General features: G+C 34.6%; 1 long non-coding RNA gene across 1 annotated transcript; it reads left to right on the forward strand.

Annotated features, from left to right (window-relative positions):
• Window positions 1-9,242: 9,242 nt before the first annotated feature.
• LOC139906903 (uncharacterized) lies at window positions 9,243-12,242 on the forward strand. The gene is made up of 4 exons (XR_011783078.1): window positions 9,243-10,171; window positions 10,269-11,290; window positions 11,343-11,482; window positions 11,544-12,242. It is a non-coding gene; the product is annotated as an uncharacterized lncRNA (long non-coding RNA).
• Window positions 12,243-13,528: the final 1,286 nt, after the last annotated feature.

Consider the following 13,528-nt stretch of genomic DNA (forward strand, 5'->3'; position numbering starts at 1 on the left):
ATAAGTTTGGAAATTTTAATTACATTCAGATATTCCAATAGATGTCTATAGAAGTTAAAAGGGGATTTCTATATTTTTTTAAGAACGTAATTAGTATCACTTAATAGTTTCAAATGACTATTTATATGTAACAGTAGAATATAATAAGCTTCGTGAACCAAAATATCGAGTTAATAATCTAAAATCATCAGTCACTTGTTATCTAATGAAAAAAAAGATTCAAAAGTTATAAGGAAATCAGGGGCGAGCTTGAAGTCTCCAAGTTATGAAATCACCCATACAGACCGTAAATCAGAAGCTCTACTTTATAAATTGACTTGATATAAATGCAATAGAGATTATTGATTTCTACGTTATATACATCTAGGACACTGAAAGATTCTTATCAAGGAAATATTTTTATTTGTAGGTGGGGTTCCAAAAAAGGGACAGGTGCTCTATCAATAACATGCTTCTTAAAGGTCTTGTTGCGCATAGCAAGAAGAATGGTAAACCACTTTCTTTGGTGTGGCTTGATATGCGTAAATCATTCGACTCTGTTAGCCGTAAATCGCTGATTAGGGCCCTCATAATGTACAAGATCCCTTTACCATTGGTAAGCTATATTAGAATGGTCTATCTAAATGCTAGCACAAGTATTGAGGGTGAGTTAGATGCTCAATTTGGCAGAAGATTACTGCAGGGAGACCCAATGTCAGGCACTTTATTCACATTAGTGATTGAGTCTGTGTTTCATGATTTGGACACTGACGCTTAGTATGAGATTGGGATCTCTGGTACTCCTATCAACAGAAGGATGTATGCTGATAATACTAACTGAATATGTAACAACCTTAAAAGCCTTCAGGTCTACTTAAAATCTTTTGAAATTGCGGCAGCTAAACTTGGCCTATCATTGAATAGTAATAAGCCGGGTCTGTTGTCTATTATAGAAGGGAATAAAAAATACCTCATGTACGTTGACCCCTCCCATATGCTCACTAGTTCGGATGGTACTATCAAAAATATGGAACTAAATGATTTTTACAAGTATTTAGGTATACGCTACTCTAGTTTTGGGCAATAAAGAGCGGATATGATCAATAATCTAAAATTGCGGATCAAAAGGTTGAATAATGCAATGATTTCAAATAAACAATGCTCACAGATCCTCAAAAGCAATGTAATAACACGGTATCTCTATACAGTGACAAAATCCAAGATTATCAAGGGAGACTGTAAGGCTTTTCATATTGTAATCAGAAAGCATGTCCATAAAACAACGGGCCTGTTCTATGATGCGTCTATAAGTTTCCTTGAATCCAAAGCTAAAGATGGTGTACTTGGAGTCATGAGCCTCCTGTCGACAGCAAGCTTTGCCTAGAATAATAGGATGCATTCATTAGTGAAGAGTAACAATACTTATATTAGCGCCCTCTACTGTGAATTGCTTAGCCTTTTCGCAGACATTTCGATAAAGTATAATACCACTGTGGTACATGAGAAGACCAAATTCCAAGAACTCGTCAAGGCCAAACTAATTAACTCGGTAGATAGAAAAGGTATGAAGTATGCCCTTCATGGTAAGGGGAATCACAACTTACTCCAAGACAATACATTTAACATGAACAGTACAGAGTTCAAAAGGGTAGTGCAAATCATGGCAGCCAACGTGGCAACCAAGTCTAAACTTAATCGATATAAGGTAATTCTAAAGAATAACAAATGCAAAAACTGGGGTAACAGGGTTAAAAATCTTGACCATATTCTGCAAACATGCCTGTAGGAGTTCGACTTGTTTAGATGATATTAATTATTCTTCATAGTATATTGTATTCTTTTTATTTTAGTAAAAAGGAATGATCATTTTTACTCAGTTAAAGATAAAGATATTTAAACCTTAACATACCCACGTGAACAAGGCTTCCGTATAAAGGGACATGATGAATTAGTTGACTATTTGAACTTGAAGTTACGCCAGCCAGGAGTGCAGGTTTTTAAAAACCAAGTATACAAAATAGGAGAGACGACATTAAAACCAGATCTTTCATTAGTACAAGAAGGGAATGTGCACATCTTGGACACAATAATTAATGGGAATACAACTGATTTAGTCTCGGCCAATAGTGTAAAAAAGAAAAAGTATTTGTTAAATAACTTACTGGAATGTATTAAGCTAAAATACTCTCTCGAGAATGTAGTATACTGTGCAGAATAAATAACTTAATGAATAATTATTTTTGATATTAAATTGTGTAAATGAGCATGTTTTTCGATTTTGCTAGTCTTTTTTTTTTTTCCCTCTTCCTTTAGTTGTATTTTTGCATTTATTGTAGACCCCATTTTGTGTTTTGTTTTTATGTGCAATCCTACATTGTGTGTCTGGATTGCTATGAAATGTACACACTCTGGGTAATTATTCTGAAGTGCTACATGAGTTGACAACTAAATAATCAACGTATTTCATTGAACATTAAAGAGTTTTTAAACTTAATAAGGAGTACAATAAGCTTGCTATATGAACTCGAGAATAGAAGTGGTCTTCTAGTACAATTGAAGCGTCTTTACATAAGCAAATGAACAATAGTGTTTTACCCTGGAATGACAACAATGAATTACATTGTGATGCTACATTGATTTACAATTCTTAAACGACATAAAATTACATTTCATCAATGCTTTCGGGTTTTTTCTTTTTTTATTGGATTGTGTCATTAATTTTTCTACTTAACAAATTTTCTTATTTTACGTAATTATTTTCTTGCTTGTGTATATTATTACAATAGAAGTGTGTGTGCTAGTATTATTTTTATCACTATTTATAAGTGGATTCTAATATGATATATTTAATTATTATATGATTCTACTTGTTTTACGAAAGTAAACGTTGGGGGAGGAATCAAAGCTGAATTCAGTTAGGTCCCATTAAAATTTTTGGGATGTGATTGTGCAAAATTATTTTCCATGTTTTAACCCGACCCACTATAAATAAATGAAATTGGCAACCTTTCTCTCTATGAGTTTGAAAGTTTTGTTAGTTTTCACCAAACTATTTAGATTAGGAGCTCAATTCCGACTTTGTTTCCTACTCCTCAAAATAGGAGACAAAGCAGAGTTGACATGAGGAGGAATAGACTCAATAAATTCTTAAGGAGCTGTGGATGTAATGCTGACAGCCAAAAACTATAATTCTCTAACAATTCTTGTGTAACGGCAGTTTGAGTTTTCAAAATTTGAAAATGAACAAAGTTTTGCTCATTTAACTGTTTAAGATAAATTTTAAGCTTCGTTTGGAAGATTTTCACTTTTTGGTATATTTCATGAGCAAATTATTTCATTTATCTTTTACAATATTTCAAAAGTATTGGCTAGTGTTTTGCAATTTTGTTTGCTAAAATAAAACTTGCCTTTGTTACTCTTTTCCAAAGAAGAAGTTTCGATAAACACCAGTTACTATTCCTTCTAAAAATTTTGAGGTTAAGTTTTTTTTTTTTGATTTGATAATATTGTGACCGAAATAGTTTTGAATGTGACTTTTCAAATTGTATTCCTGAACACACATGATTTTTCTTGATAAATAAAACATATATGTAGCTATACTTTTTGCCATGTATTTTAATTAAATTACTGATAAATCTAAACCCGTTTCTTACTGATGTATAAATACAATACTTTTACTAATCTATCTTTTATTTATTTACCTTTTGTGAATTTACACGTATGTATTACAAAAGTGTCTTTTGGAGCTCAAGATAATGTAGTCACCTTTTATCTTTATTCCTTGTCTAGTGTCTCCTTTACTCCTCACTGCTACCTCATTTAGGCGACGAATCTTAATAGTAATATTATTCTAATTAAGTTAATTGTAATTCAACGCACGGGTCGACGAAGATGGGATAACTCCTACCCAGTTTGAAGCTCGCTGAGCTCCGTGATGCGTGGGTGGACATGAATTGGTGGTGTATGTAAAGGAAAAGAAAGGAAAGAGAAAGGCCGAATTTGTAACAATTATTCGAGATAACCTGTCCCAATGTGGGGGTGACCCAAAGGGCTTCGATTTTGCGAGTGCTGGTCCTGTGGTACCCTGTACCAATGATAAAGAGCTGTCCCCGACGTCCGCCGGACATCTAGGGGTCAGCCAACCTCAACCCCTCGATATGAGTGGCGCTTGCAGAGGCCACCAATGGGTGTACTGGATGGACGAATTTAATATATATGGCTCACTTTCTGGCGAAATGTCTGCCATAAAAAAGAAAGCCTTGTTGTTACACTATGCTGGAACGGAAGTTCAACAATGGTTCAAGACCCTCAGCGTGACTCCGGAGAAGGAGGAAGATGAGTGGCAAGTAGTGGTAGGGTAGTGTCGAAATGCTTCTGTCCTGCTGTGTCAGTCATGTTTGAGCGGTTTAAGCTGTCTGAAATAAAACACGTAATAGGGGAACCCATTGATGACTTCTCATTAGGCTTAGAGGCTAGTTAAGTTTGTGAAGTTCATATGTAACGGGTATTCTGCGTCATTTGAAGACGAAATCATTTAAGTTGATGTCCCAAAGAACACATGTAACCCAAACTTCGTCAAAATGTGTTCAAAAAAGGTTCCTCTCTTCTTGAGGAAGTACTTAAAATAGCCAAAGCAATAGAAACTTCCATTAATCACACAAAAGAGATAGAGACGAAGGACAGTGAGTTACTCTCAGAGTAGAAGGGACACAAATGTCTACACAAGCCCCTCAAGAAGGAGTCAGTATATAAGTCAATCTCTATACCTAAAGAACGAAAGTGTAGCTTTTTCAACGGTAGACATGTATTTATTAAGTCCGAGTGTTTTTACAAGGGGACATTACTGTAATCAGTGCGGCAAAACAGGTCACTTAGCCATTTGCTGTAAGTCCCCAGGTCGTCGGCGTCATCCATCTCATTCCAAGTATCGACTGTAGAGGATGAGAGTGTGTATGCACATTTCTATGTTGATGGTCAAAAGATCAAGTTTTTACTGGATCTGGGGTCCAATGTCAACATTCTTCCGAGTCAATACGTTACTGGAAGAAAATTGGAGGAAAATACAGGGCCTATTCAGGTATTTGGGTGTAAAGAGATCAACACTATTGACTCTATCTACCTTAGCATGTCATGTCAATGCAAATCACGTGACAAGACTATTCGTGATTACAGAGGTAGGTAACCCAATACTGGGGTTAAGTGAATGCTTGAGTTTTGGGTGTGTTACTTTACCCAACCACCCTAATGTATACGGTGGCCTCCAACAAGATATGGAAAGAGTGGAATATCTAAGAAAGGAGTACATGGCTATTTTTAAGGAATTGTGTTCTCATATGTAACACATCAAGGTTAGAGTTCACCTTAACAAGAACGCATACACGCGTTACATACGCGCACGACCAATACCTCTTTGCTCTATATGAGCACGTAGCTGATGAACTTTGGGACATGGGGGGGGTAAGGGCCACACTTAGTAGAGTGGAGTCTTCTGAGTGGCGTCTCCTATAGTCGCTGTGTTAAAGCTTAATGGCAAAGTGCAGATTTGTGCTAGCTTCACACACACAATCTTTACTATCATGGATAAGCATTTATACCTTATCCCTCACCCTGACTTCACCCACTGCTATGAGCAATACGCATTGGACGATAAGTCAAAGAGATGTTTGGTTATTAAAACCCTGTATGGGCTCTTCAGATACAATGTCCTACCATATGGACTTGCGTCGGCTTCTGCTATTGTGTAGGCTGCACAAGAGAAGATTTTTGAGGCAATCTCATCGGTGAAGGTCTACATTGAGGGCTTCCTCATCGTTTCAAAGTCAAGAAATAAACACTTGAAGTCGTTGGAGGAATTGTATCGTCGGATTGTCAAGTCTTGTGCTCGTCTGAAAGGAATGAAATGTAGCATACTGAAGAACGAACCTACGTAATTTGGTTTTATGGTACCAAAGCAAGGCTAATCACTGGATCCTGAACTAATTCATCCTTTCTTGAACTTCCCTGTACCGTTATTATGTATGGAAGTCAAATCCTTCCTGGGGATGCTTCAATACTATGCTCATTTCGTTCCCAACCTCCCTACTGAGGTAGATCCACTTTATGAATTGTCGAGGAAAGGTGCAACCTTTGCGTGGACAAAGGAGATGCAGGTCAGTTTTTAATGCAGTTTCTATATTTTAGATATTGAGGACGTTGTCCAAGCATGCAATGTGTGCAAAGAGCTCAGCTCAAATCCTCTGTCCTAGTTTACTGCATTCCCTCCGGCCTCTGAGTGGCAAAGAGTACATATCGACTACGCTCAATTTAAAGGTAAGTTCATTTTGGTTATGATGGACGTAGCACCCAAACGGATTGAAGCAGGCTATATAAAAGATACGTCCACATTAGCGACGCTGAGATAACTATAAAAATGGTTCACCCTTTTTGTTTTCCCTTGAGTCATACACTTTGACAACGGTCCACAATTTATGAACGTGACATTCAGGTAAAAATTATCTGAATGGGGAGTGACTCTCTCATTGTCTCCTCCAAATTACCCTCAGTCCAATGGCTGAAAGCTTAAAGAGCCGTTGGAATTATCAAAAACCTTGAGAGAAAAAAACACTACGTTATCTCTGGACGAATTGTTGTGCGGTTGCTGATCAACACCGATTACTAATGGAAATTCTCCGGGCTAGCTATTATTGGCTCGACCCATGTGTACCTGTCTGGATGGGCTGTAGCCCAAAACAAAGGAAATGGCATCTAAACAGATAATGTCAAATAAATGGTTACTACATATGGATGTTTGGGATTAGTGTTTTGGAAAGCACCTCCCTAAATGGATCCCTGGTCAACTGGTTCGACGGCCAGGAAAAACTGTCTGGCTTGTCGAAGTAGGGGATGGTGAACTAACTAGCCATGTGAATCAGCTTAGCCCTGGACGGTCTCGTTGATTGGGGGATGATGTCGTGTATTTTAATTAAATTACTGATAAATCTAATACCGTTCTTACCTGATGGATAAATGCAATACATTTACTAGTCTATCTTTTATTGATTGACCTTTTTATGTATTTACACGTATGTTTTAAAACAGTGTCTTTTGGAGCTCAAGATAATGTAGTCACCTTTTATCTTTATTCCTTGCCCAGTATCTCATTTACTCCTCACGGACACCTCATGTAGACGACAAATTTTAATAGTAATATTATTTTAATTAAGTTAATTCTAATACACCACACTTTTCTGTCTATTCCTTGTTGGATACACTACATTCATTATCAATTTTTCGCTTTTAGGTTGTTTCGAATTGCTCATTATGGGTAAATTTATCAAATAATATAAAAAAAGGTATGAATACTTAATCCAATATACAGTTGGATTAATTACACTGGTCAGGACGATATTGCTAAAAAAAGGATTGAAAAACAAATTATACATACATTTTTGGCTGTTCATTACGAATATGAACTCAGTTAAAGACTAGACATTTCGAAATGATTTGTTCTAGAAACAGATGCTTCAAATTTTGCTATTGGAGCTGTGTTAACACAAGTAAGGGATACTAGTAAAGAATATCCAATTGCATAACGTAGGAGTTTCCTTAATCAGAAACAAATATTCTGTGACGCAAAAACAGTTGTTAGTAGTTATTTAAATTATTCAACATTTTAAGTACTTATTAATGGGTAGAAAGTTTGAAATCAGAATGGATTATCAACTATTCAAATTGTTTATAATATCAGTGGCATTTACTTGTAATGTGAATTCGAAATTAAGTATAAGCTAGGGATGAAGAATCTGAATACATATTCTTGGAAAAAAGACCCGATCATCAGGAAGGTGTAATAGAATATATGAGATATAAGGCAAATAATAATATGATAATATGTGTTTCGAAGAGATTCATATGTACGGACAGTTATTGCAATTGTACATGTGCATCCGTTATCATCACATTCTGGAATTACAAAGTATAAATTGTAAGCCAAACAGTATTTCCATTGGTCAAATATAGTTAGAAATATTGAGGATTAAGTTAAAAGTTGTGGAATCTGTATGTGTTCAAAGGAAAGGAAGTAACGTGAATCGGAGCGAATGAGACGAACCCTACAGCTATCAATAGAAATATTTAGTAGTCTAAATGTATATAGTGGGCCCCATGTTCAGGGACATTGCCGGTGATCCTAGGTATTTATTGATGCATTTACAACATTTAGTGAAGCGTTCCTTTTGAATAACTCACGGTTGAAACCATTTGTAAAATGTTATTGTTTGAATTCTTCCCCAGGTATGGGACGGGCATGAAGGTAATAACAGACAGGGGAAAAAATTCATACTAAATCAATGAGGTTACTGTTATGAATTGGGAGTTATTAAAATAGAAATTCATATGTATTAATCTTATAGAAATTCATATGTATTAATCTTATACAAATCTGGCTGAAAGATAATATAGGGATATACGTAGGTGAAAATATTAAAACATTAATGGTACAAGAAGTACCCAGGGTAGGGTGGTCTCCATTTTTCTTATTAACGGGAACTGATCCAGTAGTACTTGCAGTACACATAGATTCAAATATGCAGAATGAACCCGTGTCAGTTCAAGAATTGGTTAATATAGTTACTGATGTGTTGGATGAAGTTGGAGAACAACAGTTTGAAAGTCATGTAAAAAAAATTAGTTCTGTATATAAAACGACTTATCGTTATCTTAAATAAATTACATATCAAACATGTCCGAATCAATTAACTATACCCGTTTATATACTCGAAGAAACTGAAGTTAGACAAGCTAATTGCACGTCATTTGAAGCTAACCCCTCCTTTGAGAATATTCAGCCAGTTTTTCATCATCATATTATTGTAGTTCTCTAATATCTTATCTAGGAGATTATGAACATTTACATTTAGCAATATACAAATCCTAAATTTGAAAAAGTAGTTGGTTAATTAGTTTTGGAATACATCAATAATAATTTAGCCGAAGAAACTATCATATACATATGTATTAAATATTCACATTCTATAAAGAAAATAATAATAGTCGAATTATTATATATTATCAGTCAAAAGAATCTAATTCAAAAATGCTTAGAAATTTATAAAAAATGATTAAAACATCGATATTTCCTTCTATTGAACAATTGATCAGAGGGTTCTAATATACAAAGTATTGATATTTCTAAAAATCTTATAAAGAGAAATTCTTGATTGATATTGGTTTTCTGTTAGCTTTGCCTTTATATTCTCACACAAAGCAGAAAATTAAAAATGTAACATTAATTGCCGATGCAAAATATAAAGCTGAACTATGTACAAAACAAAAACTGTGTTACAAAATGCATTATAAATATTACAACTACAAGAATATATGTCTAACGTTGTATATGCCCTTATTATTTTCATACTAAGAAATGCAGTTCTTAACTGGTCAGGGCAGTGCATTCAGATCAGGTTGTAGCTGTAAATATAGACTAGTGATTCGGGCCTAATTTTGTCCTCTTACCCGGCAGGCACCCCTTAACCAATGTCTTGCATTAATGTCCCTAATAAAAGAAAAAACCCACCTTTTGGCAGAAGTTAACGTTATAAACAAACAAGGGTTACGTTCGGGGTCACATTTTTTTCTTTACACCCATTATGACACCCCTGAATGAATGGTACCCTTAGCATTTGCATATATTGTCTATGCCACAGATCGGATCTACTAATATATAAGGTTACTCTGAAAAAATATGTCTGTTCAGCTGCTTTTTAAAGGAGGGAGGCTTTTGAAAATCAAGCAGATGTTGCCTTCAATAAAAGTAATGCCTCTTGACAATTTTAAAGGCTGCCCTAAAAAGCAGCCTGGATGCTAATTTGACGCTGTTAAAAAAGCAGTCAATTATATTAAATTAGACACATTTATATGAAATTGAGAGCATCATTTTTATCAGTATATTCGAGCCCTTCACATTTCAGGACACCTGAGATTGTCTGTTTTTCTTTTAGTAAGGTACGCCCTTGAGGATTTGGAGTCTTTTGGAGCTATTAAAAAGATGTGAACACTTTTGTCAAAAAATGGCATTGTCTCAGGAATCTAAAGCGAACCTAGTTTTTCCTCTACTGGGAACTGATACCAGTCACTTTTAATGCCAGGATCAATAGTAGGGACAAGTTCCTCAACGAATATATTATTACCTCCGTGGATCAATTTCAGGTAGAGGGTAAGTCCAAATTAAAAATAACATATTACGCTTGAGAGCCAGTAGGATATTATTTGCAACAAAATGTAATGTTACGTAACAGTTCCTATGTACATAGCTTCAGAGAGTCTACGAATTAAGGAAATATGTGCAGGGTTGATGAAGGGCCAGGATCACAAGGCTGCAACACAAATCGTAGAGAGAAGACTAAGGAGACTCGGGCTCAATATGATGTTAACACAGCTGTACCCATCAATAATTATGAGGAACCCATTCATTCACTCACACAAAAAATGGTTGCAGTATATAATTGCCATGTCCTCTCTTTATATAATAAATCAAATGCACGTGTCGAGGAGCACTTGTATCATTGATGTAAATTGGAGCTGGAGTCGTCTTTCCATGTTCTCCTTTACTGCCCCAAAATACTTCCCCACATTTGAATGATTGAGTCATGAGTAAGGGTGATAATTTTGGTAAGAATAGAAAAGCGTGCGAGGAGAAGAGAAGAAATACTTATGGCATAATTGATTAAATAATATACATCTTCTTCTATCAATCATGAACGTTATCATTCCCGCCTTTATTATTCAATATTAATATAATAATATTAGATGGTGATAGTCTATAGAGAACTGAATAAAATGCCTAAAATAACGTCGCCTTCTGTCTAGATTTCTGAAAATGGAAGACCAGGAATTTGGAAAATATTTACCGGATGAGAAACAGATGGTTTGTCGGATTTGTCGATATAAATGTGCCTTTAGTCCCTTGTCAAGAATTACACGCCACTCATTATCATCATATCAAGAGCATGAATATTCATCTAAAAAATCAAGTTAGTGATGAATACATCAAGTTAGACTTTAATTCTGATCTCACAAAGATGTTATTGTATGTAATAGACCCTTATCCATTGCTAATCATCTATGTTCAAAAAATTTATGGAGAAACACATGGGTAAACCTATCCCTTCCCGAGGAACCATCATTAAATTAATGGAGGATGTTGGTACTGATGTTATTTATAGAAATACATATAAAAATGTTTTGAGTCATCCACACCATATGACGATCAAGTTATCAGTAAAAAGTATTTACTAATATCGAAATGGAGCTCTGAATTTTGTACTATCCCACAGTAAGTGTTCAATTTTTTTTAAATTTAACCATAAAATATGATTCTATTTTAGCTAAGCATATCAAGAATTATGATACACATCTCAGTAAAAGGCAAAAATAACTGCTTAAATGGTCACAACAACGGGGGTAGTAGCTTTGGATGGTTTGCAACTAGTTTGTCTGAGACTAGTTTCTTCGCTTAAAGACTTGGGTATGATAATTAGGGTTTCCAATATTACATAGTCAATAAATATACTTTTTTATCACTTAAGGCTTAGCTATGGTTGATGGGATCTAAGAAATGGTGTTAAGAAAACTCATAAAAGGCAAAAAAAACTGCTTAAATGGTCACAACGACGGGGGGTAGTTACATTGGGTGTTGCATTATAATTAACAATTGTGTATATCCTTCATGATAATAGTATGTTGTTATATAAGCATAAATAACGGGGGGAAATCTTTCTTGATGCTCTAAATAAGGATGCCGGGCATTACTACATAATTAGCTTTTACACTAAATCTTTACGATGGATTTAATTCTAACAATTTTTTTTATTAGTATATATATTGTCTAATTTTATGATTTTGACATTTACTTTATTATTAATAATTAGTTAGATCTCATCGGTAGAGATATGTCTATCCTGTGTACAATTGTATATAGCAACTTCCACATGAAGAAGAGGGGTGATTATCTTTTTGATTAAACTCCACGTCTCGCATGTGTCTTGCAACCTAAAGTTATGACATATTTAACTGGATTCCGATGTCAAAACAAGAAAATATTATTTGGATCAATCTATTATTTCAATATTCTGTTTTATAATTTATTGTTATTAGTTACATGATTCCAATTGTTCAATTTTGTATATTGTATAAATGTATGATGGTATATTTATTAGTATGTAGATTATATTTAATTAAAGCCTTCTTTTTTAAACTTTGAACTTCAAATATATTTCGAAATACTCTACTTTGTCGTTTCATTAGCTATTATTCTGAGAATAAGGTTCATAATTAATTACAATTTCATGTAGTGTGACGTTTTCAAATTTATTGTAACGGATAAAAAACGTCGAAGTCAATTATACGTAATATATATTCATTAAACATTTTGCTAATAAATACATTCGTTATACCCTCAAAAATCATAATAAAGCAGGCAGATGATAATCACATCAGTATTTTAAACAATGATACCATATGTCTTTTTGCCCCCCTTCTCCTTGCACACGTTTTTCTCTACAATATTATCAACTTTAGCCATGAGCCCCTCTGACTGGATTATTGCAACATGTGATAAACACCAGGAGGCTTTTAAAATTTGGTTATTAATTTGAAAAATCCAAGAAATTATGTTGGCAATGAAGTTTGGTGAAAGAATAATTCAATCAAGACTGGAGACTCTCGTGCTCCACCAGATAGACGCCCTAAAAAAAATCAAGGATTATGGGTTCCCCTCGAAGAACTCTATTTCGCCAGGACCTGTCAATTAATAATTAGCGATGTTCATTTCAAGTCTTGTTTACGGTCGTCTCATTTCCTCTCATTTTTGTCTTTCTTTCTATATTATGCACACTGTAATTATATGTATGTACTGCGTTAAATGATGAGTGAGTACAATATTCTAGGTGTTATGGGATATTCATATATATATTTCCTATTTAGAAAGGAGTGAGGAGAAGAAGAAGAGGCAAAATTATTTGGTATATAGGCTTGACGTTGTGCACCGTCTTCCCTCCTTATTGGACGGCCGGCTGGCTGACACCCCATTATTCCCCTCGTCTTCTTCCTTTACTTATACACTTCCAGTTTAGAAAGAGTACAATATCAGGCGTCACTATGAAACAAAATATCTATCTATATAGCTAAAGTTTTCTGGAAAGTTACGCTTTGAGAAATATGGGTGATTGTTATATGGTTTAGAATCTTAAAAAAACTTATTCACGAGAAAGTTTGCTGAAAAGGAATCCTTCCCTCCTACTAGTTATAAAATAGGGTATAAGATGGTAGAGCTAGGAAAACTGATTACCGATGGCAACTTCAAATAATGCATGATGGAAGCAGCAAATCACTTGAGAAGAACTAGGGTGTATATAATCAAATTTTAAAAGAGGAGTAAATTTTTTAATTACTCCAGACATTACTTCAAATTTGTCTTATTGAAAAGGGGTTTTATATTAGTAGAATCAGTCAAGAGTATGGACGAAAATATTTATAAGTTTACTCTTAATCGAAGTATTATCGTAGTAAGAGA

Source organism: Lepeophtheirus salmonis, chromosome 12 (assembly GCF_016086655.4).
Source record: "Lepeophtheirus salmonis chromosome 12, UVic_Lsal_1.4, whole genome shotgun sequence".
In the NCBI taxonomy this organism is placed as follows: Eukaryota; Metazoa; Arthropoda; class Copepoda; order Siphonostomatoida; family Caligidae; genus Lepeophtheirus; species Lepeophtheirus salmonis.